This window comes from Cebus imitator, unplaced genomic scaffold (genome assembly GCF_001604975.1).
Source record: "Cebus imitator isolate Cc_AM_T3 unplaced genomic scaffold, Cebus_imitator-1.0 Scaffold19, whole genome shotgun sequence".
Classification (NCBI taxonomy): Eukaryota; Metazoa; Chordata; class Mammalia; order Primates; family Cebidae; genus Cebus; species Cebus imitator.
The window spans coordinates 11,306,718-11,331,638 of NW_016107334.1; the positions used below are offsets into that span (position 1 = coordinate 11,306,718).

The 24,921-nt window shown below is 39.6% G+C and overlaps 1 long non-coding RNA gene across 2 annotated transcripts in view; it reads right to left on the reverse strand.

The window, feature by feature from the left end:
* Positions 1–24,921, reverse strand: part of LOC108296547 — a 37,036-nt gene that overhangs the window by 10,526 nt on the left and 1,589 nt on the right. The window contains exons 2-3 of one of the 2 annotated variants that reach the window (XR_005198440.1): positions 21,178–21,242; positions 17,937–18,013 (exon numbers count right to left, since the gene is read on the reverse strand). This is a non-coding gene — a long non-coding RNA (uncharacterized LOC108296547). Of the gene's footprint in view, positions 1–17,831; positions 18,014–21,177; positions 21,243–24,921 lie in introns of those variants that run through there. The other variant, XR_001821915.2, reaches the window with a different exon arrangement.

The following is a 24,921-nucleotide window of genomic DNA, read 5'->3' on the forward strand; positions in this document are numbered from 1 at the left end:
GATTCTCCTGCCTTAGCCTCCCGAGCAGCTGGGATTATAGGCATGTGCCACCATGCCCAGCTAATTTTTGTATTTTTAGTAGAGATGGGGTTTTGCCATGTTGGCCAGGCTGGTTTCAAACCCATGACCTTAGGTGATTCACCCGCCTGAGCCTCCCAACGTGTTGGGATTTCAGGCATGAGCCACCTCGTCCCGCCGAGATTCCTTCTTAAAACTTCTGTAACATTTAAGGTAGCACCTAATAGAATTTCTCAACTAGACAGCTGGACTTCTAAGAATTTTAAGGGCATTTTACCACAGCAGCCTCACATGTGGCCCAAAGTACAGAAAACCCCATCTTAGAAAAAATTATGGACATAGTCCTTTTGCCATGGTGTGATCCTCAATAAAACCCAAACAGAACTCGGAACATTTTTTTTTTTTTTTTGAGACAGAGTCTTGCTCTTTTGCCCAGGCTGGAGTGCAATGGTGTGGTCTTGGCTCACTGCAACCTCCACCTCCCGGGTTCAAGCGATTCTCCTGCCTCAGCCTCCCGAGTAGCTGGGATTACAGGTGCCCACCACCACGACCAGCTACTTTTTGTATTTTTAGTATAGATGGGGTTTCACCATGTTGATTAGACTGGTCTTGAACTCTTGACCTCGTGATCCACCCACCATGGCCTTCCAAAGTGTTAGGATTACAGGTGTGAGCCACCGCGCCCGGCAGAACATTGTTTTTATTTTTAAAATGTATATACATTTATGCGGTACAATTTTGTTATATTAATACATTGTGTAGTGGTGAAGTTGGGGCTTTCAGGATATGCATCACCCAAATATTATATGTTATACCCATTATGTGATTTATCATCCTCTCCCTCTACCTTACCACCCTTCCTGGTTTCCACTGTCTACCATCCCATACTGAATATCCATATTTACCCACTGGTTAGCTCCCACTTAGGAATGAAAACAGGCAGGTGACTTTCTGTTTCTGAATTGTTTAAGATAATGGCCTCCAGTTCTAACCACGTTGTTGTAAAAGACATCATTTCATTTTTTTTATGGCTGAATAGCATTCCATTGTGTGGATAGACACATAATATTTTCTTCTTCCAATCATTTGTTGATGGACACGGGCTGATATCTTTGCTATTGTGAAGAGTGCCGTGAAAAACATGGATCAGGTATCCTCTTTAATAAAATGATTTATTTTAGAAGTGTAGATACCCAGTAGTGAAGCTGCTGGATCGAATGGTTGTTTTATTTTTAACTTCTTCTTTTCATTTTTGAGATGAAGTTTTGCTCTTGTTGACCAGACTAGAGTGCAGTGGCATGGTCTCAGCTCACTGCAACCTCCACCTCCCGGGCTCAAGTGATTCTCCTGCCTCAGCCTCCCGAGTAGCTGGGATTACAGGCATGCACCACCATTCCCAGCCATTTTTTGTATTTTTAGTGGAGACGGGGTTTCACCATGTTGACCAGACTTGTCTCAAACTCCTGACCTCAGATGATCTGCCCACCTTGGCCTCCCACAGTGCTGGGATTACAGGCATGAGCCACTGCACCCAGCCTATTTTTACTTCTTTGAGAAATCTCCATATTGTTTTCCATAGAGATTGTACTAATTAACATTTCTGCCACCAATGTGTAAGCCATTCCCTTTGCTCCATATCCTCATCAACATCTGTCATTTTTTTGTCTTTTAGTAATAGCTATTCTGATTGGTGTAAGGTGATATCTCATTGTGGTTTTAATTTGCATTTCTCTGATTAGTGATGTTAAGCATGTTTTCATATGCTTGTTGATGATTTGTATGTCTTCTTTTGAAAAATGTCTATTTGGCCAGGCATGGTTGCTTACACCTATAATCCCAGCACTTTGGGAGGCCAAGGGGCGTGGACCACTTGAGGCTAGGAGTTTGAGATCAGCCTGGCCAATACACTGAAAGTCCATCTGTAAGAAGAAAATACAAAAATTAGCCGAGCATGGTGGCACACACCACTGATCCCAGCTACTCGGGAGGCTGAGGCAGAATTGCTTGAGTCTGGGAGGCAGAGGTTGCAGTGAGCCAAGATCGCCCCACTGCACTCCAGCTGGGTGACAGAAACTCTGTCTCAAAAACAAAAAAGTAAAAATGTCTATTCACATCCTTTGCCACTTTTAAATGGAATTATTGGTTTGCTGTTGTCGTTGAGTCGTTTGAATTCCTTCTAAATTCTGGATATTCGTCCTCTGCTGGATACTTGCTAAAGTACCACCAGCTCCAACTAAACGGAGTAGAGACATTTCAAAATGAAATGAACTCTCTGGGCCCTCAGATTTTCAGGGGCGAGAAGAAGACTGTGAAAGCTACTTCTAATGAAAATTAAGGACAACTTGGAGGGCAGCGCCAAGAGCACAGAGGATGAACTAAAAAGCCTCAAGAAAGGAATGGATCAGGGAATTACTTCCAGTGAGCAGTGCTAGACCCTAAGGAACATTTTCTATCTCCGGTAAATATGCGCCTGGCCGGACTTGAGAACTGTAATGACCAGTGGCTGCTGTGTACTTCCCATTCTTTGCCTTAGTTTGTATAACTCGGATGCCAGGAGGTTCAACTAAAATTTCCTGAGCCCTTTGCTGTGGGTGGTAGAAGACAGACTCCTTGAAGTCCTTGAGGAGCATGAAGCAGCCCACTTCCTATTTGCTCTGTTCCTATTGCATCCTGAAGGACATACAACAGGTTTCTTTTTCGCAAAAGCATCTTTCACACAAGGCATGTGTTTATGAAGCCTACTGTAAGAAAGATCTGAAGACATAGTGAAGATGGAGTCACCTCAAGTCTCCCGTCTTCGTTCTTAAAACACTGGCCGGCCAGACGTGGTGGCTCCCGCCTGTAATCCCAGCACTTTGGGAGGCCGAGGTGGGCAGATAACGAGGTCAAGAGATCGAGACCATCCTGGCCAACATGGCGAAACCCCATGTACTAAACATACAAAATAATTAGCCGGGCTTGGTGGCGTGTGCCTGTAGTCCCAGCTACTTGGGAGGCTGAGACATGAGAATCACTTGAACCTTGGAGTCCAAGGCTGCAGTGAGCCGAGATCACGCCATTGCACTTTAGCCTGGGACACAGCGAGAGTCCGTCTCAAAAAAAAGCTTCTGGCCGGGCGCGGAGGCTCATCCCTGTAACGCCAGCGCTTTGGGAGGCCAAGGCGGGCTGATCACGAGGCCAGGAGCTTAAGACCTGCCTGGCCAACACGGGGAAACCCCGTCTCTAGTAAAAATACAAAAACTTAGCCGGGCGTGGTGGCAGGCGCCTGTAATCCCAGCTCCTCGGGAGGCCGAGGCAGAAGAAGCACTTGATTTAAGCCACCTCCGGGAGGCGGAGGTTGCAGTAAGCGGACATTGCTCCACTGCACCCCAGCCTGGGCGACAGAGTGAAATTCCGTCTAAAAAAAAAAAGTCTTCTGAGGATCTACCAGCTCAGCTTCCAGCCTCCTGCCAAACTATTTAGCCCTCTCTCTCCCCTCTTCTTTCCCCTTTGTCCCCCCACCTCCAAATCCCTGTTCATTCCTTTGGAGAATTCAGCCCTGGGTCACAATTTGAATAACCAAAGGCCCTGCTAGACGGAAATCTCAAGCCCTTCTCTCTCTCCCACTAATCTCTCTGTTAGGGGTAGGAAAAAAAAAAAAAAAGCCATAGAGTGTTTTTTCTTCTCCACTGATTGGAATTATGTTGCCTTCCTCAGAAAGCAGAGGCAGTTATAGATAATCTGAACTCTATTTTTGCCCTTTTCCATTATGGTTAGGTAGCACTAAATGAAAACAACAATTGAGATAAGAGTTTACCTAATAACAGTGAGGCTAGAGTAGAAATCACTAAGAAAGACACGGCGCTGAGAATCCGAAGTTTCACTCCACGTGAAATTTAGTGCTATTTTAAACTTTTAAGATTGCAGTTATAAAGAAAATAGTAAAATTTAAAATTGAGATAAATAGCTGCTATTAAGGACAAAAATAGGATGGAATGAAAGAAGAGGCTGAGCTTCTGCTAGGGGACCACCCACAAGCATCAGACACTTGCTTTGCATGCTGGCCTTTGATTTCAATAGCTCAAGAGCTAAATAAGTACCAAACTGCAGTGAAACTACTTTTTAAACTTTTGGCTTGCATATTTAGTGTAATTACACAATTTTAATTATAATTTTTAAGGTCAGTTACAGCTATATAATTTAGGCATGTTTATAATTTTGACATTTGTATATGTACATATGAAATGCATTGTACCATATAGGCTAAGCTGCTGAAAAATTACTAAAAGGTATTTGATATTTCAAAAACTAAGCACAAACTGTAAAGGAGTAGACTAATAAATTGAACTAGATTAAAATACGAAGCTTCTACTGATCAAAGGACACACTGAAAAAAAAGTGAAAAATCTCCATAAACTAGGAGAAACCATTTGTAACACATATAACTCTTCTAAGGGACAAATCCAGAATATATGTATAAGAAAAAGAATCATAAAACAGAAAAATTATCATAAAAGACAAATGGAAATTTTACTAATAATCGGAAAAAGTCAAGCTAAAATCATGATGAGATATCATTTTATTTTCTTTTTATTTTTTTGTGACGGTGTCTCACTCTGTTGCCCAGGCTAGAATGCAGTGGCTCGATCTCAGCTCACAGCAACCTCCACCTCCTGGGTTCAAGTAATTCTCCTGCCTCAGCACCGTCCATCCCTCCACCCCCAGTAGCTGGGATTACAGGCATGCACCACCATGCCTGACTAGTTTTTGTAATTTTAGTAGAGACAGGGTTTCACCATGTTGGCCAGGCTGGTCTTGAACTCCTAACCTCAGGTGATCCGCCCACCTCGGCTTTCCAAAGTTCTGGGATTACAGGCGTGAGCCACCATGCCTGGCTGAGATATCATTTTATAGTCATCAGGTTGGCAACAAGTAGAGAGCCTCACACCATCAAGTGTTGGCAGACTATGGAACAATGTGACCTGGGGCTCTGGTGTAAGTGTGTGGAGAACAATTCAGAGCTTTCCGTCCAAGCTGGAGACATGCACATATGACCCAGCAATTATGCTCCTAAATCTAGAGCTAAGGGTCTTTTTAACTTGATAAAATTCTTACTTTATTGAAAGAAAAAAGTATAATCATTAGCATCTTTTTTTTTTTTGAGACAGAGTTTCTCTTGTTGCCCAGGCTGGAGTGCAGTGGCACGGTCTTGGCTCACCACAACCTCCGCCTCCTGGGTTCAAGCGATTCTCCTGCCTCAGCCTCTGGAGTAGCTGTGACTAGTGGAGTGTGCCACCGTGCCTGGCTAATTTTTGTATTTGTAGAAGAGAAGGAGTTTCACCATGTTGGTCAGGCTGAACACCTGATGTCACGTGATCCACCCACCTCCGCCTTCCAAAGTGCTGGGATTATAGACGTCAGTCTCCATGCCCAGCCAGCATTTTTTAAAATTTGGAAATGTGAAAAAATCACCCATAATCTTGGAACTCTATCTACTCCTAACAGGGTTCATCTATCCTCAGATATATGCCTACAATAAATAAGCGCTTCCTTTTGAAATATTTTAATCCAAAATTCCACTTTCCTCTGCCAATCTCCATTTCCACAAGAAGAGGTCTTTAGGCTTCTCTGAGTACTGAGTACTGCAGTATTTTTTTTTTTTTTTCTTTTTGAGACAGAGTCTCGCACTGTTGCTCAGCAATCTCAGCTCACTGCAACCTCTGCCTCCAAGGTAGCTGGGATTACAGGCATCTGCCACCATGCCCAGCTAATTTTTTATGTTTTTAGTAGAGACAGCGTTTCACCATGTTGGCCAGCCTGGTCTCGAACTCCTGACCTCGTGATTTGCCTGCCTCGGCCTCCCGAAGTGCTAGGATTACAGGCATGAGCCACGGCATCCAGCCAGTCCTGCAGTCTGAAGAGAAGTCTGGGCTCTATGGTGCCTGTCGTTGTGGCAGGGCCTCCAGTCAGCACTCCAACTGCATGATTACCAATGAATGGGGATCTAGACCTTGAGTTTCCTTTTCAGCCTTTCCACCAGTGACAGCCTGGGTCTCATGACGATCAATGTTTTTTTTTTTTTCCCTTTGGGAACAGCATATAGTCAACAGTTGCAAGCTCAACTACTTACAGAAACCAGAGAGGTAATGTCAGAGCATAAAGCAAAGCCAGTGTTTCAAAATAGGAGGTGATGACAGCTGTGGAAACCTGAGCACGCAGGTCCCGTCTAAGAAGAAAACTTCTACCTAGCTCCAAATGTTGATATGAAGAAATGATTTGTTTGCTCAAGAGGTGCCATATTTTTATATGAACTTTCTTAATTTTTAAAATACTGTGCAGGCCAAAGATGACTTCTGTGACCTAATAGAGCTCTCAGGCCACAATTGGAAGAAAATATGTTTTCTCTGTTCACAAAGCTCTATCCCTATTCTCAAACACGACAGGCCTCTGCTTCCTGCTTCAGGGTTTTCAGTTCTTCCTCACCTCCTAGGAAGCTGCAGGCATCACAGGATCACTTTGATGAATGTTTAGTATCCGAAACCAAGCATCCTTGTGTATTTAATTTTATTTTTATTTCTTTGATGCATAATTTGTCTCATTCACATTCAGTTCTTCTCAACCAACATGTAGTGTGTGGTATTTTTTACACTGACCATTTTTACATATTTTTCTGATTATCATCATGTTGTAATACAACCCTAATCCTCCGAGTAGACCGATGGCTCAGAGCTATTCACTAAAGCTTAAATGTAGTCTTAATTAAAAAAAAAAAAAAAACCGAAAATATATAAGGTTAAATGGTGGACAGGATTCTAGTGCAAATGCAGGATGCAAATTTGCACGTGTCCAGACTAGATATCTGCTGGGGTAGTGAATTAAAATAGGTAGTGAATCCAGAAAATAAATAAATAAATAAATAATCTAATAGGAAGTACAAAGATGAATTTCTGAAAATTTGGGGGTTTTTAGACTGGCAATCTATTTTGCCAATAATTCACAATTATAAAAATTTGACCAATAATGGCATGATCTATCAATGTTTTCATGTCATTTTCAAGCAGATTACACCGAGCTGGTAAAGCAATGGAAGTTTCACACAACCAACAATGCCTCCATCACAAATTTGATTAATTCTTTCTCTGAAAGAGAAAAAGTAAAACTAAAGATCATCACTGTAGTCTTTAAAAACAGGTACAGGTCACTGCGTTTCCAAGAGACTTATAAAAATGGCCTCAAAGTTAATGCCAACTATTATACTCTGAAAGAAAACAAAACAAACTTGGGGAAAGCCATTACCAAATGCCATTGCTAGACGTCATGTATTATTAATATTACATGTATGGAATAATAGAACTTCCTTGCTCTGCGGTTGATCTTTTTTCATAGCAACCAAAATCTTTTTATAGAGACAGGGTCTCACTCTTCACTCTAACCTCAAAATACTGAGCTCAAGGGACTCTCCAACCTCAGCCTCCCAAACTGCTGGAATTACAGGTGTAAACCGCCACACCCGGCCAACCTTATTTTTCTGGGTGCAATATCCTATCTAATTTTTCTAAAGATTCTAATTAGCATTTTTAAGTTCTCATCTCTTCGCTTCCAAATTATTTTTCTCCTGAGCTCCACTGTTTCATTAATTCACTTTTGTGTTTCTTGAAAATAATCTTTAAACTGCGGTAAAATATATACAACATAGTAGGTACCATTTCAGACACTTCTGAGTATACAATTCAGCATTGTTAAGTACATTTGCAACCATTCATGTCCAGAACATTTTTAACTTCCCAAACTGAAGCTCTGTCCCCACTAAGGAGTAACTCTCCCTTACCCTCTCCTCAGCCCCTGGTAACCCCTGTTCTACTTTCTGTCTCTGAATCTGACTGTTCTAGGTCTCACATTTAAATGGAATCACATATTATCAGTCCATTTGTGTTTGGCTTGGTTCCCAAGCGCTATGTCTTCATCCCCTTGGTCTTTCCAATGCTGCTGACTTTACTCCAGTGTCCAGTGATTCTTGATATCAGTTTGCCTTTATAAATGAAGAATCAGGACATGCTAAAGGGGGCTGCAGTTTCTCCAAAAGCCTCCTTATCTGCAGGAGCCCTGAGTATGGCCTCTGTACCTGTGAGTAGGGGTATTACTTATTACCTAGGAGGTTTGAGCATGGCATGTGTGGGACAGCGGGCAGCAAGAGGACTCCACACTGGGCAACCTCGGGAGGTTTCTGTTCTGGAGATGGAGTACTTTGGCGGCCTTGTTTCTTTTTGCCCACCATGGTGTGTGATGTGAATGTTTTGGGGGACATCTTAACCCCTGCTTGGCTTTTTGCTCAAACCCCAATCCTCACACCCAGGTCTCTAAGCAGATTGTCTTTCTAGGGAGTTTGATGTTATTCTTCCACCAGCTTGGCATGCTGTGTATAAACAGGGAGGCAGGAGGACACCAGTCCCACCAACTGCACCGTTAGAAATACAGACCTTTTGCTGTTGATTGACTTTGACTTTGGGGATTTCCCTGGGGCTTTTCCTGTCCTGGTTGGGTTTTTGTGCATAGAAAGGAATTCTTAAATTACTCCTTTCAATCCACATTACATTATTATAATTACTTATGTACAACTTGTTTTCCTTAAATACTGAAGCTTCACCAACAGCTCTTTTACTTACAAAGTTTATAATTTGAATCAAAGTTCTTTTTCAGTTAATTCAAACTTTTCTTTCTTTCTTTTTTTTTTTTTTTTTTTTTTGAGATGGAGTCTCACTCAGGCGTCCAGGCAGGAGTGCTGGAGTGCAGTGGTGACCTCGGTTCACTGCAACCTTCTCCTCCTGGTTCAAGCAATTCTCCCACCTCAGTCTCCTAAGTAGCTGTGATTACAAACACACCACCATGCCCAGCTAATTTTTGTATTTTTAGTAAAGACAGCGTTTCACCAGGCTGGTCTTGAACTCCTCAAGTGATCGACCTCAAGTGATCCACCTGCCTCAGCCTCCCAAAGTGCTGAGATTACATGTGTGATGTTTCATGTTAAATATCATTTGCAGATTTAACCAATCAAATTCCCTTGGCTGTTTCAAAATACAATTTTAATACAACTCTCCCTCTCAAACATTTCATATACACCAACGGAGAGTTACAAATGTAAGAAATCTTCCCCTTATCAATCCACTAAATCAGCATTATACATTTTGTAAAGAAAATCATTTTAAGCCTTTCGAAAATCATTTAAAACATTAACAGGGTATGCACAGGACATCATAATGGTTATATTTAAATACAAATTACGTAAGAGTACATTGGGTTTTTTAATACTTTCCAGAGATTATAAATTATTCATCCAGCTAAGGGGAAGAAAACAAGCATGTCAGACCAACTAACAAGGTCAAAAGCACAGGGCAGTGATATTATCTCCAAATGAAAGACACTGGAGACCCTGGGACACAGGACCCAGCATCTCTGAGTTGGGCATCTTCTTCAGAGCAAACTTTGTCTGCCATGACATCCACAGTTGCCAAATCCATGACTATCAATTGTATTAAGCAGTCCATTGAAATTAACCAATTTCAATTTCAATTTCACAATCCAGTGATTCTCCTGTCCCACCCACCCCCTGCAAAATGACCTGCCCTTAAATTAGTGAGTGCCTTTCCGGTATTGGTTTTAAATTTCATTTTCTCTAACTCATGTGTAAATTTCTACACTAACGCTTAAATTATTCTAATGGAATTTTGAGCTGCTTAGCTGTAATTGCGTCGCCTTTCTTATCTTATTCAGAATAGGTGTCTATCCAGGATGCCTTATTTTAGCATTATGCCATGTAAGTGACTTGTTCTATTTCTTTTCTTTATTCATGAAGATTGTCTAGTTAATACATGTCAAAATCCCATATTAACAGTCCCTGCTTGAGACTTCTCAAAATTTCTAATTTAATTTTGTACGGCTAAAAGAGAATTGCAAAATATCCAAGCTTAGTTTCTGCTATTAATTTTCTGGCAGGCTTTCTGGGATTATTGGTCTATGCAAGCCGATTTCAGATTATTATCTCAGTTTCCTGCTGTTCATTTTAGCCTTTCAATATATTTTTGACTCAGAAATGTCTCCATTTAAAAAACTCTCATTTATAGCTCTAGCAGCTAGCACAATGCCTGGCAAATAGTATATACTCAGCAATTATTGATTAATGGAATGGATGATTAAATCAATTAATTATTATATTTAGTAATCACTTTGTACATCAGTAATCCAAATAATTTCTAAGAGAAATTTAACATATATGAAAAGGTAAGTTAAGAATGAACACACTGTTTCTATAACTACCTCTCTTATGGTCTTTTTGAAATTTAATTCTTCCTATCAGACACACATCAATCTGATAATCAGACTCATATACTGAGCTTCCAATTGCTGATGATTAATAGAGCAGAATTTTATAAAATCCTGCAATGGATATTTTGTTGTGCAAGGAGAAAAATGTTATAACCAAGGGGTTTTTAATTACCAAGTGCTTTGTGTCACTAACTCATGCCTGACCCTGTCCCTTCCCACCTCTTGATTAGTCTGATGGTGCCAGACATGGCTCTGGGTCAAAAGCAGAAAACACCAGATGGTGCCATACTACTTAGAGATAAAAGAAAAACAAATAAAGCTCATTTGATGGGGTAGGAGGTGGGATAGCATTGAGTACATCATAGGACACCAAAATCTTTGGATGTGAAGGCTGGAATCTGGATACATTTCAGTGATTTACCTGTAGACTTTGAAGATAAAAAATCTTAAAGAAACGATTTACAATTTTACATTTGTTTAAAAAAAATGATCATATTTACCAATGAATGATTAATATCCTATATGGCAAAGACCACGGACTGCTTACCCAATGTCCTCTCTCCCCCTCTCCCATAGAAACATAACTCAGATTTTGCTCAGGGGGAACGTGTGCCAAGCTAAAAAGCTTTACTTCCCATCCTCTCTTGCAGTGAGGGGCTGGTCAATGAAATTTACATGGAAGTCTTTGATTGGTGTTTCCTGCAACTCTCTTTAAAGAGAGTTTTTCGGAAATTGCAGTGAGCTGGGATCGCGCCACTGCACTCCAGCCTGGCGATAGAGCGAGACTCTGTCTCAAAAAAAAAAAAAAAAAAAGAGAGTTTTTCATGCCAATGAGAGAAGAGATTGTTTGCCCCTTGTCTTTCCCTTTCTATTCTCCTAAAATGCAGACCTACTGACTGGAGCTCTGGCAGACATTCTGTGACCTCAAAGATGTAAGCAACATGCTGAGGAATGCAGAGTGGAAGGAAGAGCTTGGGTCCCTCATGACTTGCTGAAGCTACCTTATCCATCCTGGATCGGCAAGACTAATAATTTTTTTTTACACCAGAGGGAAAAAAAGGCTTTAATTTATTTAAGCCACTATACTAGGTTCTTAGTCACTAGCACCAACATAATTTCTAGCTGATACAGCCTAGAATTTTAAAGATTGGTTCACTCATAAGACAAACATTTATTAAGTACCAAATGTGTGCAAGAAACAGGGAAAGGCATTATGGAGAACTCGAAAATGGATCAGACAAGGATTTGTCTTCCAAGTAGTCAACTGTCTACTGAAGGAGATGAGAGGTGTACACCTACAATGGTAACACAAGATACAAAGTAGAAAGAATCACAGAATAGCTGACAATAGGCTCTCAGCCTAGGAGACTTCCCGAAGAAAGTGAGCTGTGCAGATTGTGAACTGAGCAAACTTGAAAAAAAAAATGCCATCACAGTGTACACAAAAGAAGAGGAAAAGGGTATATTTTCTTTAGCGGAAAAGATACATATGATTGATAATTCCTCCTGTCTGTTTCCTACACAATTCGTCAGTATTTAAGAGCCACTAGAGACCAAAAGTGAAAGATACCACTAGGAGCTTTGCCAACTCTTGTCAGTGCTTGAACCAAGCACTCTGTAGAAGAAATTCCTCATGTCACATCAATGGAAGGAAACAATTAAAGTGATGTAAGAACTGTTACCTCCACCAAGTGGGAGCTGAACAGTTTATCCCAGGCACTGACAAGTGTCAGAATTAACTGTCCTGCTTCTCACTCAAATCCACCCTTGCAGGACATAATTAAGTATGTATTCCAGCATTCCCCAGAGTCTCTGAGTGGCTCTACTCCATTAAATTCCCATTTTTATAATATGAAGACTATTTCCTGTTATTATATACAAAAATAATCTCCCAGCCTTTTGAGGTCTGAGATAGCCTCCTTCCTTTCTCCTTTTACCAGCTTTTCACTGCAGCAAGTGTTACCAAACTTCCCTGATCTTTCTCTCACCAGGTGCCTGTGTCTATGGATAGGGGAATATGACCAACCTGAAAAGGCTCTTAACAGGTATCAGAACACTGCACTGTAGATGGGACTTTACTGTTATCTGTGACTTGGTTTACATCCTGGGGCTATGATTCTCATATCTTCCACCAAAGGGAAAAGCACTTACCTTTCACCTATCTGAAAAGACACTTAACAGGTATCAGAACATCTGTGCTTTAGATGGGACTTTACTATTATCTGTGACTTGGTTTACATCCTCAGGCTATGATTTTCATGTCTCTCACCAAAGGGAGTGTCACTAGTAAATCTGTAAGGCTGCTCTCACCTCTAAATATGTCACTAAATCTACAATTGCTTGTAAATTATCACTCACCTGACATTACGGCTCTAGTCAGCTCCAATTTCCTGTAAAGTCTCCGTTGAGGCCAGTGCTTTATGATCTATTATACAAGAAGATATATTTAATTTCAATGACCACATATTTCATTTCTGGAAGTTCAGTCTGGTTCTTTTTCAAATAATTTTTGTCTTGATACTAAAGATGTTCTTGTGTTATTTGACTCCTTGTTTTATAATCTTGATCTTTTGCTAATATTTATTTATTATATTTTCCGAAATTCTGAGAGTCTAATCTTGCTGACTATTGTGTCTGTTGACTCTTGGTCAGGATGAATTGTTTCCTCATATTATTGTAATTTAGGTTTATGAGTTTCCATTTGGTGGTCATTCCATGTGGTCTGGGTTCAGGTATATTTCTCTAAAGATGTTTTGAGTTCCTTCCACCAGGTGCCCAGCAGTAGTATCATCCTAGGATCACTAATTCTTATGTTAATGTATCTACCTAGGGGTTACTGGCTTACATGGGTAATGTAATTTAGAATACCAGACAAACACTGGGAACATTTTTCCCTCATTTTATTCTTTTCTTTTCTTTCTTCTCTTTTTTTTTTTAAATTTATTTTTATTTTTAAAGATGGGGTTTCACCATATTGGTCAGGCTGGTCTCAAACTCCTGACCTCAGGTGATCCACCCACCTCAGCCTCCCCAAGTGCTGGGATTACAGGCGTGAGCCACCGCGCTGGGCTTTTTTTTTTTTTTTTTAAGATGGAGTCTCACTCTGGAGTGTAGTGGTGCAATCTCGGCTTACTGCAACCTCCGCCTCCCGGGTTCAATCAATTCTTCTGCCTCAGCCTCCCAAGTAGCTGGGATTACAGTCACACACCACCATGCCCAGCTGACTTTTTTGTACTTTTATTAGAGATGGGGTTTCACCGTGTTTGCCAGGCTGGTCTGGAACTCCTGACCTCACGTGATCTGCCTGCCTTAGCCTCCCAAAGTGCTGGGATTACATCCCTGATTTTATTCTAACTGGAGTGCAAACCAAAACACAAAAGCTTTCTTTTATCTTCCTGTGTCTGTAATTCTTTTTATAGTCTAACATGTCTCCACAGTATAGCTTTATCCAGGGTCTCAGTTCAACCTTCCCATTTCCTTTATGACATCAGGTCCTATCCTGGACAGCAGGTGACCATTAAAATCCAAGCTGCCTCGCTACTGAGACCAGTACATCATTTTTGCCCCTAAGGCAACTGCAGCGTCAGCTCACCATATCTCTGCTTGTTGATTATCTCTTTGTTGTCCACCCTGTGAACTCGCCATAATTTCTTGCCAGCTGGACAATGTATTTTTAAAATATTTGTCATATTTCATTGTTCCAAGGTCTATTCTAGCAGGTTGAAGTCCAAAGATATTTGTTTAAAAAATGAATTGCAGGCCAGGCACAGTGACTCATGACTGTAATCTCAGCACTTTAGGAGGCTGAGGCAGGTGGATCCCTTGAGCCCAGGAGTTTGAGACCAGCCTGGGCAACATGACAAAAAACCCATCTCTACAAAAAATACAAAAATTAGCCAGGTGTGGTGGTACACCCCTGTAGTCCCAGCTACTCAGGAGGCTGAGGTGGGAGCATCATTTGAGCCCAGGAGGTCAAAGATGCAGTGAGCCATGATTGTGTCACTGTACTCCAGCCGGGGTGGCAGAGCAAGACCTTGTCTCAAGAAGGAAAGAAGGAAGGAAGGAAGGAAGGAAGGAAGGAAGGAATTGTAATCCTGCTCTCTCCATCTTAACTTACGTGATTCCTCATTTTCTGTTTTGTTCTTTCTCCCCACAAATTTCATAAAGGCAGGAACTATGTCTTCGTGTTGTGATTATTAATTTACAAAACTGCAAAGACTTTAATAGAATGTGCAGAAATTATATGCATAAGTTAAAGAGGAATTGTAATTCAAATACCTATGTAACCACATCCAGATGACAAAGAGAGCACCCCAAAAGTAAAAGGTAGCCATTATTCCAACTTTTAAAGTATTTATTTCCTTGCTTTTCTTTATAGTTTTACCATCTGTATGTGCGTGTGTGTGTGTATATATATGTATATACCCAAACAATGTGGTTTACTTTTACATAAAGTTGAACTTTAAATGGAATCAATGGGATTATATAGTAAATACCAACTTGTAACTTGCGTGTTTCACTGAACATTGAGTCTGTGACATTCATCCATTTTGTTCTGTCTAGCCGTAGTTCACTGATTTTCATTTCCCTGTAGGACTGTAACACAATTTAATTATCTGTTCTCTCTTTATGAACATTTGAGTTATTTTCAGAATTTGGCTTTTATGCAAATTGCTGCTGTAAACGTTTTGGTTCCTGTAAATTAATGCACGTGTGCAAAAAGCTCCTCTAGAAAAGATAATTAGAAGTGGAATTGCTGTGGAATTATATGACACGTCCTCAATATTTAGCAGGGTGGATCCAATCAGAAGAAAGAAACCACACAATTATTTTAAACACAACAGGTTTAGTTTAATATAAACTCCTCCCGCAAAGGGGGAGTTTAATATAAAGAATTATTAAGTTGGCATAAAGGAGTAACTATAGAAAATAAGAAAACTTGCATAGTGCCCTAGGGCCAAGAAAGAGTTACCCAAGGAAGAATAAGCTTGCAAGGGACTCCCTCTCCAAAACTGTCGGAAATTTGTTGGTTTGCAGTGGTGGAAAAAAACAGGAAGTAGCTCTCCAAAGTGCAGGCTGGTGGCCTGTGTGTGAGTGTACAGCAGGCCTGAGGGCACCTGAAACACAGTGACCCTGTTGAGCTGACATGGGGGCTGTGAGGTCGCTGAGGGACTTTGCACCCTGGGCATGTGGAAGGGCCCGTTCCCACCTGCTCTGTTGACCCACTGAGCCTCCTCCAGAAGCTGCAGAAGCGCCCCTCCCTCCTGCAGCTCCTGCCTAGCGCCCTCTACTGAGAAATCTCAACATCGTGCTCACTTAAGGAGAAATGATTAAAGAAATTTCGTCATCTCAAACTTGTATTGAAAAGTGAATTGGAGCTGAAAAGCAATACATTGACAACTGTGCCATAATGTCATACTGTTTCCTAAAGTTGTCGTACCAGTTTGTGCTCACATTAGCAATGCATTTGAGTTCCCAAACTTATTTTAGATTTCATAATTTTAGCCAACCTGATGGGGTTGTAGGGTATCTCGCTGTTTTTTCAAGGTTCATTTCCGTGAATGCAAATGAAGATAACACCTTTCACCTGTTTATCAGACATCTGGAATGCCTCTTTATTGAGTTGCGTATCCAAATCCTATGCGCATGTTTCTACTGAGCTGTCTGCCTTATTCTCACTGATTAGTAGGGGTCTTTAAAACTATATTAACATATATATATTCTTGAGATGAATCCTTCATCATCTATATTTATTGCAAATATATTCTCCCAGTCTCGTGTCTTTTGATGATGAGAAGCTTAGTTTTAATGTTGCCTTATTTATTAATCTTTTACTTTACGGCTAGATGGTTTACTATAATATTTAAGAGATATTTCCATATTCCCAAGTCTTAAAGATATCTGCTATATTATCTTCTAAACGCATTATAGGTTTGCTTTTGACATATAATTTACCTATAAATGATTTTTGAGTGTAATGTAAGGTATAGGACCATTTTTGATTTTATTCGTTTGTAAGAAATCCCAATTGTTTCAGCATCCTTTCATGAAAAAGCCATTCTTTCATCATTTATTGGCAATGCCAACTCTGTTGTATATCAGGTGTCCATATGTGTCCAGGTGTATTTTGGGGCTCTCTCTCTGTACCACTTGTCTGTTTGTCTATTCCTGAGCCAATCCTATACCTTCTTAATCCTTCTAGTGATGTATTAAGTCATCAACATCGTACAGGGCAAATATTTTCACCCTGCTTTTCTTCTTTAAGAATGTCTCAGCTGGATGGGCATGGTGGCTCATGCCTGTAATCCCAGCACTTTGGGAGGCCAAGGTGGGAGGATCACCTGAGGTCAGGAATTCGACACCAGGCTGGAAAACATAGTGAAACTCTATCTCTACTAAAAATACAAAACTTAGCTAGGGGTGGTGGTGCGCACCTGTAGTCCTAGCTACTCGGGAGGCTGAGGCAGGAGAATTGCTTGAATACACGAAGTGGAGGTTGCAGTGAGCCGAGATCATGCCACTGCACTCCAGCCTGGGTAACAGAGCAAGGTTCTGTCTCAGGAAAAAAAAAAAAAGTCTCAGCTATTAGTCCATATTAATGTCAGAATCAGTTTGCCAAGCACAATAACTTAAACAATTATGTATTTGTTGTGTTTGCACTAAATCTATGGATTGATTTGGGAAATTTTGATAAGGTTATAATATTGAATCTTCCAATCCAGAAACTTGTTACAGTAGTCTCCCCTTATCCACTGTTTTGCTTTCCACAGTTTCTGTTACTTTTGTTCAGCCACAGTCCCAAAATATTAAATGGAAAATTCCAGAGATAAACAATTCATAAGTTTTAAATCTGCACTGTTCTGAGTGGGGGGATGAAATCTCATACTGTCCTGCTCTGTGTAGCCCAGAAAATGAGTCATCCCTTTGTCCAGAGGATCCATGCTGTACCCGCCCCCCACCCATCAGTCATTTAGTGGCCATCTCAGTTATCAATGCCAACTGTTGCAGTATTGCAGTGCTTGTGTTCAAAGAACCTTTGTTTTATTTAATAATGGCCCTAAAGCGCAAGGGGAATAATGCTGACATATTGTCATAATCGTTTTATTTTATTATTTGTTGTTTTTAATCGCTTGCTGTGCCTAAATTATAAATTAAACTTTATTATAGGTTTGTGTGCACAGGAGAAAACAATATATATAGAGTTCAGTACTATTTGCAGTTTCAGGCATCCATTGGGGGTCTTGGAATGTATCCACTATGGGTGAGGGGGGACTACTATGTTTCTCCATTATATTTTCTTTGATCTCTCTTAATAAAGATTTATTGTTTTCTCCATAACATTTTTGTTAGATTTTCTTCCTAGGTACATTATATGTTTTGGTGCTATCGTAAATTTATCTTTTTATCCCCATTTTCCAATGCTTTGATGCTGGTGTAAAGAAATGTAATTTTGATTTTTTCATATCCAGAAAAATTGCTCATCTCTCATTAATTCTAATAATAATATATGCAGTTCTAATTAAAAATGTCTATTACATAAGCATATCAGTCACTAATAATGATGGTTTTGCTCCTTCCTTTCTAGTTCTTATACAATCCATTTCTTTCTCTTTTCTTACTTTATTGGCTGGGACCACCATCACGATGCCAAATCGAGGCGATGATAGTAGGAAGCTTGTATTGCCCTGATCTCCACCTAACATCACCATTAAGAATAATATGTGTATGATTTTGGAAGATAACTATCAAGGAAGTTCCTTTTTATTCTCACTCTGATAAGAAGTTTTAAATCATGAATGTATGCTGAATTTTATCAAATGCTTTTTTCCATTTCTATTGAGAAGATGTTATGATTTTCTTCTCTAATGTGGTAATGCGGTAACATGGTGGATTATTTTAGTTGATTTTTTTCTTTCTTTTCTTTCTTTTTTTTTTTTTTAGAGACAAGTTCTCACTCTGTTGCCCAAGCTGGAGTGCAGTGGCACAATCATAGCTAACTGCAGCCTCGAACTCCTGGGCTCTAGTAATCCTCTCACCTCAGTCTCCTGAGTAGCTGGGAGTATAGGCACACACCATCACATCCAGCTTTTAAAATTATTATTATTATTGTAGAGACGAAGTCTTGCTATGTTGCCCAAGTTGGTCTCAAACTCCTGGCTTCAAGTACTCCTCCCACCTCAGCCTCCCAAAGCCCTGGGATTACAGGTGTAAGCCACCAGGCCCAGCCTATCTTAGTTATTTCTAATGTAAAACCAACTTTGGACTCCTGGTATATGGCCAACTTGGTCATAATGTACTATGCCTTTAGAAACTGCTAAATTCAGTTTGCAGATATTTGGATTACGAGTTTTGTGTCTGTGTTCGTGAGTGAGATTGCCTGTAATCTTCTTTTCATGTATTGTCTTTGCCACATTTTAGTAACAAGGTTATGCTAGTCTTAAGAGTTGGGAAGTAGCTCTTCTTTTTCTATTTTGTGAAAGAGTTTGGCTAAGACTGCAATTATTTTTTTCCACGAATGTTTGGTAGAACTGGTTGGTAAATCTAGGCCTGGAATTCTTTTAGGAGGAACATTCGAGGAACATTTTGGACTATGGATTTAGTTGCTTTAATTATTATAAATAAGTAGGATGAACATATGGCTTATCCTCCAAACTGGAGCACTTTTGAGAATTAAAGGGGTTATGAAAATAATTAATGGACATTAATCTATAATAGTTATAAACTGGGACTGTCCCAGGCAAAATGGGATGTATGGGCACCATAATTGAAAGATTTCCTATATCTTATTATAGATTTTCTGTTTCTTCCTGAAGAAACTTTGGTAGGTTATATATTTCTTAGAAGATTATCTTGTTTTGCCTACATTTTTCAAGTTCCTGTTAATCTTGTGCTATCTTTTAAATATCTACAATATACCTAAGTGTGTCTCCTTTCCGTTTCTAAATATTGATTATTTGTGCCTTCTCAGTTTTTTTTAAATCATTCTTGACAGATATTTAAATTTTGTTAAAATCAATGAAGCAGCTTTTCGCTTTGTCAAATCTATTATATATTCTCTTTCTATTTCAAAGACTTCTTTTATCTTCATTGTTTTTTTCTTGCTCAAGCATATCCAACTTCTTGAGATTAATGTTTACTTAATTAATTTCCAGATTCTCTGAATATACTTATTTTGAAATTATGTTATAACTTTTATATGTGATACTGTTATGATTCTGTTCAAAATATGTTCTAATATTTTTATGATTTTGTTTTGAAACATGATTGTCTTTTAATCCATAACATATTAATTTTTCTCATTCAAATTTTTGCTGATCGCTAGCATAATTGTCTTATAATCTAAGAACACACATTGTATGATTTTAAACCTTTGAAATGTATTGAGACTTGCTTTTATTTGTCCATTTGTATTTAATAAATGATCTGTATATTTGAAATATATAATATCCTGCAGTAGTTAGGTGATCTCACTATGTCAATAGTATTATCTTATTCAAACCTTTTATGTCTTCACTGATTTTTTATTGTAATTTTATTTTCTTTAAAACTATATTTTCCTTAATATAGCTATACTAGTTTTCTTTGGCTTAGACTTTTTTGGTATATCTTATATAACCCTTTAACTTTTAACTTTTCTATATCCTCATATTTCTAAAACATGTTTCTTTTCTTTTTTTTGTGAGACGGAGTCTTGCTCTGTTGCCAGGCAGGAGCACAGTGGCACAGCCTCGGCTTGCTGTAACCTCCACCTCCCAGGTTTAAGCGATTCTTCCACCTCAGCCTCCCAAGTAACTGGGACTACAGGCGCGTGCCAAACACCCAGCTAATTTTTGTATTTTTAGTAGAGACGAGGTTTCACCATGTTGGCCAGGATGGTCTCCATCTCTTGACCTCGTGATCCACCCGCCTTGGCCTCCCAAGGTGCTGGGATTACAGGCGTGAGCCACCTCACTCTAAAACATGTTTCTTATAAATAACATGGAGATAGAATTTGTCTTTATTAAGTCTGAAAATCTTTTAGCTGGAGCATTTAATTTATTTACATGAAATGTAATTAACACTACATTGTTAAGGCCATGACATTGCACTATTCCTAAAGGCACAACTCACATTTTATATGTATGAGAGTTTAAATCTGCAAACATATTTTGTGCTTTCTATTTGATACACCCATTCCATGGTTTTTTTCTCATTTTTTATCTTATTTTGGATATACTGAGTATTTTAATCATTCCAAATTTTCTCCTTTAAATAGTTTTAAAGCTGTGCATTTTGTTTATTTATTTTAGTAGTCACCTTAGAAATTATAATATGCTGCTTAATAAAGTCTATAAAGTTAACAGATTCCTTAACTTTCTCCTCATAATAAAAGAACATTGGGGCAGGCATGGCAGCTCATGCCTGTAATCCCATAACTTTGAGAGGCTGAGGCAGGTGGATCACCTGAGGTCTGGTGTTCAAGACCAGCTTGGCCAACATGGTGAACCTCCATCCCTACTAAAAATAAAAAAAATTAGCCAAGTGTGGTGGTGGTTGCCTGTAATCCCAGCTACTTGGGAGGCTGAGGCAGGAGAATCACTTGAACCCAGGAGGCAGAGGTTGCAGTGAGCCAAGAGCATGCCATTGCACTCCAGCCTGGGCAACAAGAGCAAAAATCTATTAGAAAGAAAGAAAGAAAGAGAGAGAGAGAGAGAAAGAAGAGAAAGGAAGGAAGGAGAAAGAATACTTTAATTCTTTTTACTTAATTCCCAACTTACAAATTATTATTCTATGTATTTTAATTATTCTTTTTAACCCATTAAGACATTGTTATTATTATTTTATTAATCAGTATTTGCTTAGATACATCAATATATTTACCACTCTCTTTCCTCTTCATTCCTTTTCAAACCTACATGGGGGGTCAGACATTATTCTGAATGTTTCTGTGAAGGCAATTTTTAGATGTAATTAACATTTAATTGGTGAATTTTGAGTAAAGCAGATTACCATCCATAATGGGGGTGGGCCTTATCCAAACAGTTGAAGACCTTAATAGAATAAAAATCAACCTTTCCTGAGCAAAAAGAATTTCTGACCCTGACTGACTGACCTTGGACTCAAACTACAACTCTTCTCTGGGTCTCCAGCCTGCCTGCTACCCTGCATGTTTTGTATTTATCAAGTCTCCATAATCACATGCACCAATTCCTTAAAATAAACAGCTCTCTCTCTCTCTTTTTCTCTTTCTGTCTCTCTGTCTCTCTCTGTCTCTGTTGTCTTTCTCTCTCTCTCTCTCTCTCTCTCTCTCTCTCTCTCTCTCCCCCTCTGAACTGGGCACAAGCATGGAGAGCACATCTGTACAGAGAGAAGCAGCAGGATGGGGGGCTTCAGAGGGCTGAGTCCAAGAAAAAATGAAATGGATAGACTGGTTTGAGTGTGTGGAAAACTGTATTGCAGGCATTTGACATTACTGTTGTGGATGTGGGAACATTTAGTCACGGGTTTCAGGAAAACAACAAGTTGAAAACAAAGCAATTATTAACTCCAGGTAAAATAAGAAATTGTATAAGGCAGGAAAATATAATCACAGCACAATACTAAACAATGTTTAAATAGTCACAACAATGAAATCTATGGATTTAACAAAAAACTGTGATGGTCCACATGGGGAGATATGTAAATCTTTGCCTGAGGTTGCTAGCACTCTAGATCTGGGTGACAGGAGTTTAGCATCTTAACACTCCATATACAGCTTTCCTGTAACCTTCTCCTTTTTAGTCTAGTAGCCCACCCTGTTGTACCTAATGCTACTCTCTAGTTTTTCTCCTGAGAATATAATTCCATTTTCACTGAAGTGAGAGAGGATACTGTTGGAAATAAGAGCTCGGAGTCACAAAGAAAATAAGCACTCAAATAAAGGATTTCTTAGCAAGATAAATTTGCTTCTGCAGAAGGGTGCTGCTTGTTCTTCCAGTCACTGTGAGGGCATACTGGACAAAGCGGGGAAGGGGTTTTTATCCATAACGCAGTCAGTCCCTGCTGCTGTGTCCAGTCCCCATTGGCTGGGGTCAGACAGCACAATCTAAGCCGATCCTGATTGGCTACTTTAAATGGAGTCGGGGTGAGGGCTACAGCAGTGGGAAGAGCGGTAAGCCCAATGCCTGGAAGTCCTCAGGAACGGTATCTATTAACTGCTTTTTCCTGCATATAGGCCATAATTTTGTTTTGTGCACGTGGTGAATTTTTTTGTTGAGATTTGGACATTTTGAACAACATAATGTGGCAACTCTAGAAATCGTATCCCCTCCTCTCCACTGAGCTTTGTTATTGGTTTTGTGACTTTGCTGGACTAATCTATAAAGTCTGTATTCTTTTTTGTGTGCGGCCATTAAAGTCTCTGCTTGGATAGTTTAGTGCTTAGCTAATGATTGCACACATATTTTCTTAAATGCTTTCAACCAATAAATCCTCTAGCCTTTGCTGAGAGGTGTATGCTGGCGTATGCCTTGTACATTGTGGTAGGTAGTTTACAATTCTTCCTTAGCCTTTATTTTCTGCTTGCAACTAAGGGTCAGATAGAAGTGAGAGATTAGAGTCTCTCAGGTGTTTTCTGAGTGTGTTCACAGCCCTGCATGCACATGCATATCTTGCATGACATTCTGGATTCATAGGTCTATGTCAAAGATTTTCAAGGAACTATATGGACTCTGATTTCCCATGTTTCCTTTCAACTTTTGTGGTTAGCTTCTTGTTAGTACCAAACAGTTTCATCACCTCAGGTAACTGTGACATTCAACAGTTGCTACCGATTGTTTTCCACAAATGCACTAGGGATAGGGCTGTTTGCACAGAGCAAGTTCTGAGCTGGGTCAAATAAAGACAAGCCCTGAGAATGGAACTTTTCAAGGTGCCTCCAGATGGGTCAAATAATGACATTTTACTTAGCATGGGGCTTTTGAGATGATCTAAACCCATTCTGCCCTGTCCCGTGGCTGCTGGATGGTTTTCAAAGCTACTGTAGTTGTGAGACTGTTGGCTTACCAGGCTACTGTAGTGCTGGAGAGAAGGAGATGGGAATTGGGCAGATCAAAATGCCGTAAAGCTTACTGTACTCACCAAGATTCAGTAATTTTTCTTGAATAAATACTCCTTGGATTGTTGTAAGCTTTTGGTGAATTTCTGGAGTTGGTTTTAACCATTTTTGCCAGGGTGCTCCCTTTTATGGAGAAGGAGGTTTTCTATCACTCTAGAAGTGCTTCTCCCAGATTTATTTTTATTGCTCATTATCCTGAATAGGCCCCTCAGCCTCCAGGTGTCTAAATCTTTGAGCACAGTGTCGTATTTTCAACAAATATCTTACAAGTATTATGACAAGGTAAGGCAAAAGGCCAAACATACATTTGAAATGGTGAATATATAAGAACAGGCTCTGATATTCTTAAAAGTTCTGCTCCAAGGAGGTCTTCTCCCAGGGGTGGGTATACATCCGAAGTGTCTAAAACCCGCCAATTCCTCATTTTATGTGAGAGCTAAATCTTCTGCATAAATGAAAGTAAAATATTTAGACCTGCTTTCCTACCTAAGTGTGAAATCATGTTGGGAACCCAAACCCCGGGGAAATTGTGTTGTTTTAATCTTACATGTGAATTAATTTGAAGCTGAAGTGTTTATATAGAGGTATAGGAGGAATAAGCTGTGGAGGGAGCGGGGTAACATTTCTGCCTGGTGGATGCATAGGTGCTTATTACTGATACTCTTCATATATACTATACATATACACTTATATATAGTATGAATATATGCAAATAGGCATCACTTGCTTTGCAGGTTCAGCTATGATAATGTCAGCTATTTAGTTGAAGAACACCTGTACCTCAAAATATGGTTAAAATTTTAGTTACTGGATGGGGCATGGTGGCTCATGCCTATAATTACAGCACTTTGAGAGGCTGAGGTGGGAGGATTGCTTGAGCCCAGGAGTTTAAGACCAGCCTGGGCAACATAGTGAGATCCTGTCTCTTCAAAAAATAAAAATACAAAAATTAGCCAGGCTTAGTGGTGTACACCTGCAGTTCCAGCTACTTGGGAGGCCCAGGTGGAAAGATCGCTTGAGGCTGGGAAGAAGAGGCTCTAGTGAGCCACGGTTGTGCCACTGCACTCCAGCCTGGGCAACAGAGTGAGAGCCTGTCTCAAGGTGACTACTATCTAGGTGATAAAATAAAATAAAAACAAAAAACAAATTTCAGTTATCATGGCATATTAGTGGACATATAGTACAATCTTTGCTTCTAGCTCTTTAGTCCATAAATCCCTACGTAAACAGTAGACATCCATAACAACCAGTGACCAATCAAAGCAGTTCTTTCAAAATTTGTCAGTGACAGGTCATTGCACATGTTAGCTTAGGCACTGACAGCAAAGTGTGCAACTGTGTTGCTTCCTTTTCTCCAAGTGATAAACTCACAAAGCATTATATTAAAATGGATAATTGAAAGGGAATGGGTCAACAAAGATGAAAGTGCAGCAAAGAAATAAAAAAATGATAAAGATAGAATTGAAGTGAAATTCGAATTGAATGCAAATAAAGTAATACAGAAGAAATAGGCAACTGTGGGAGTGCTG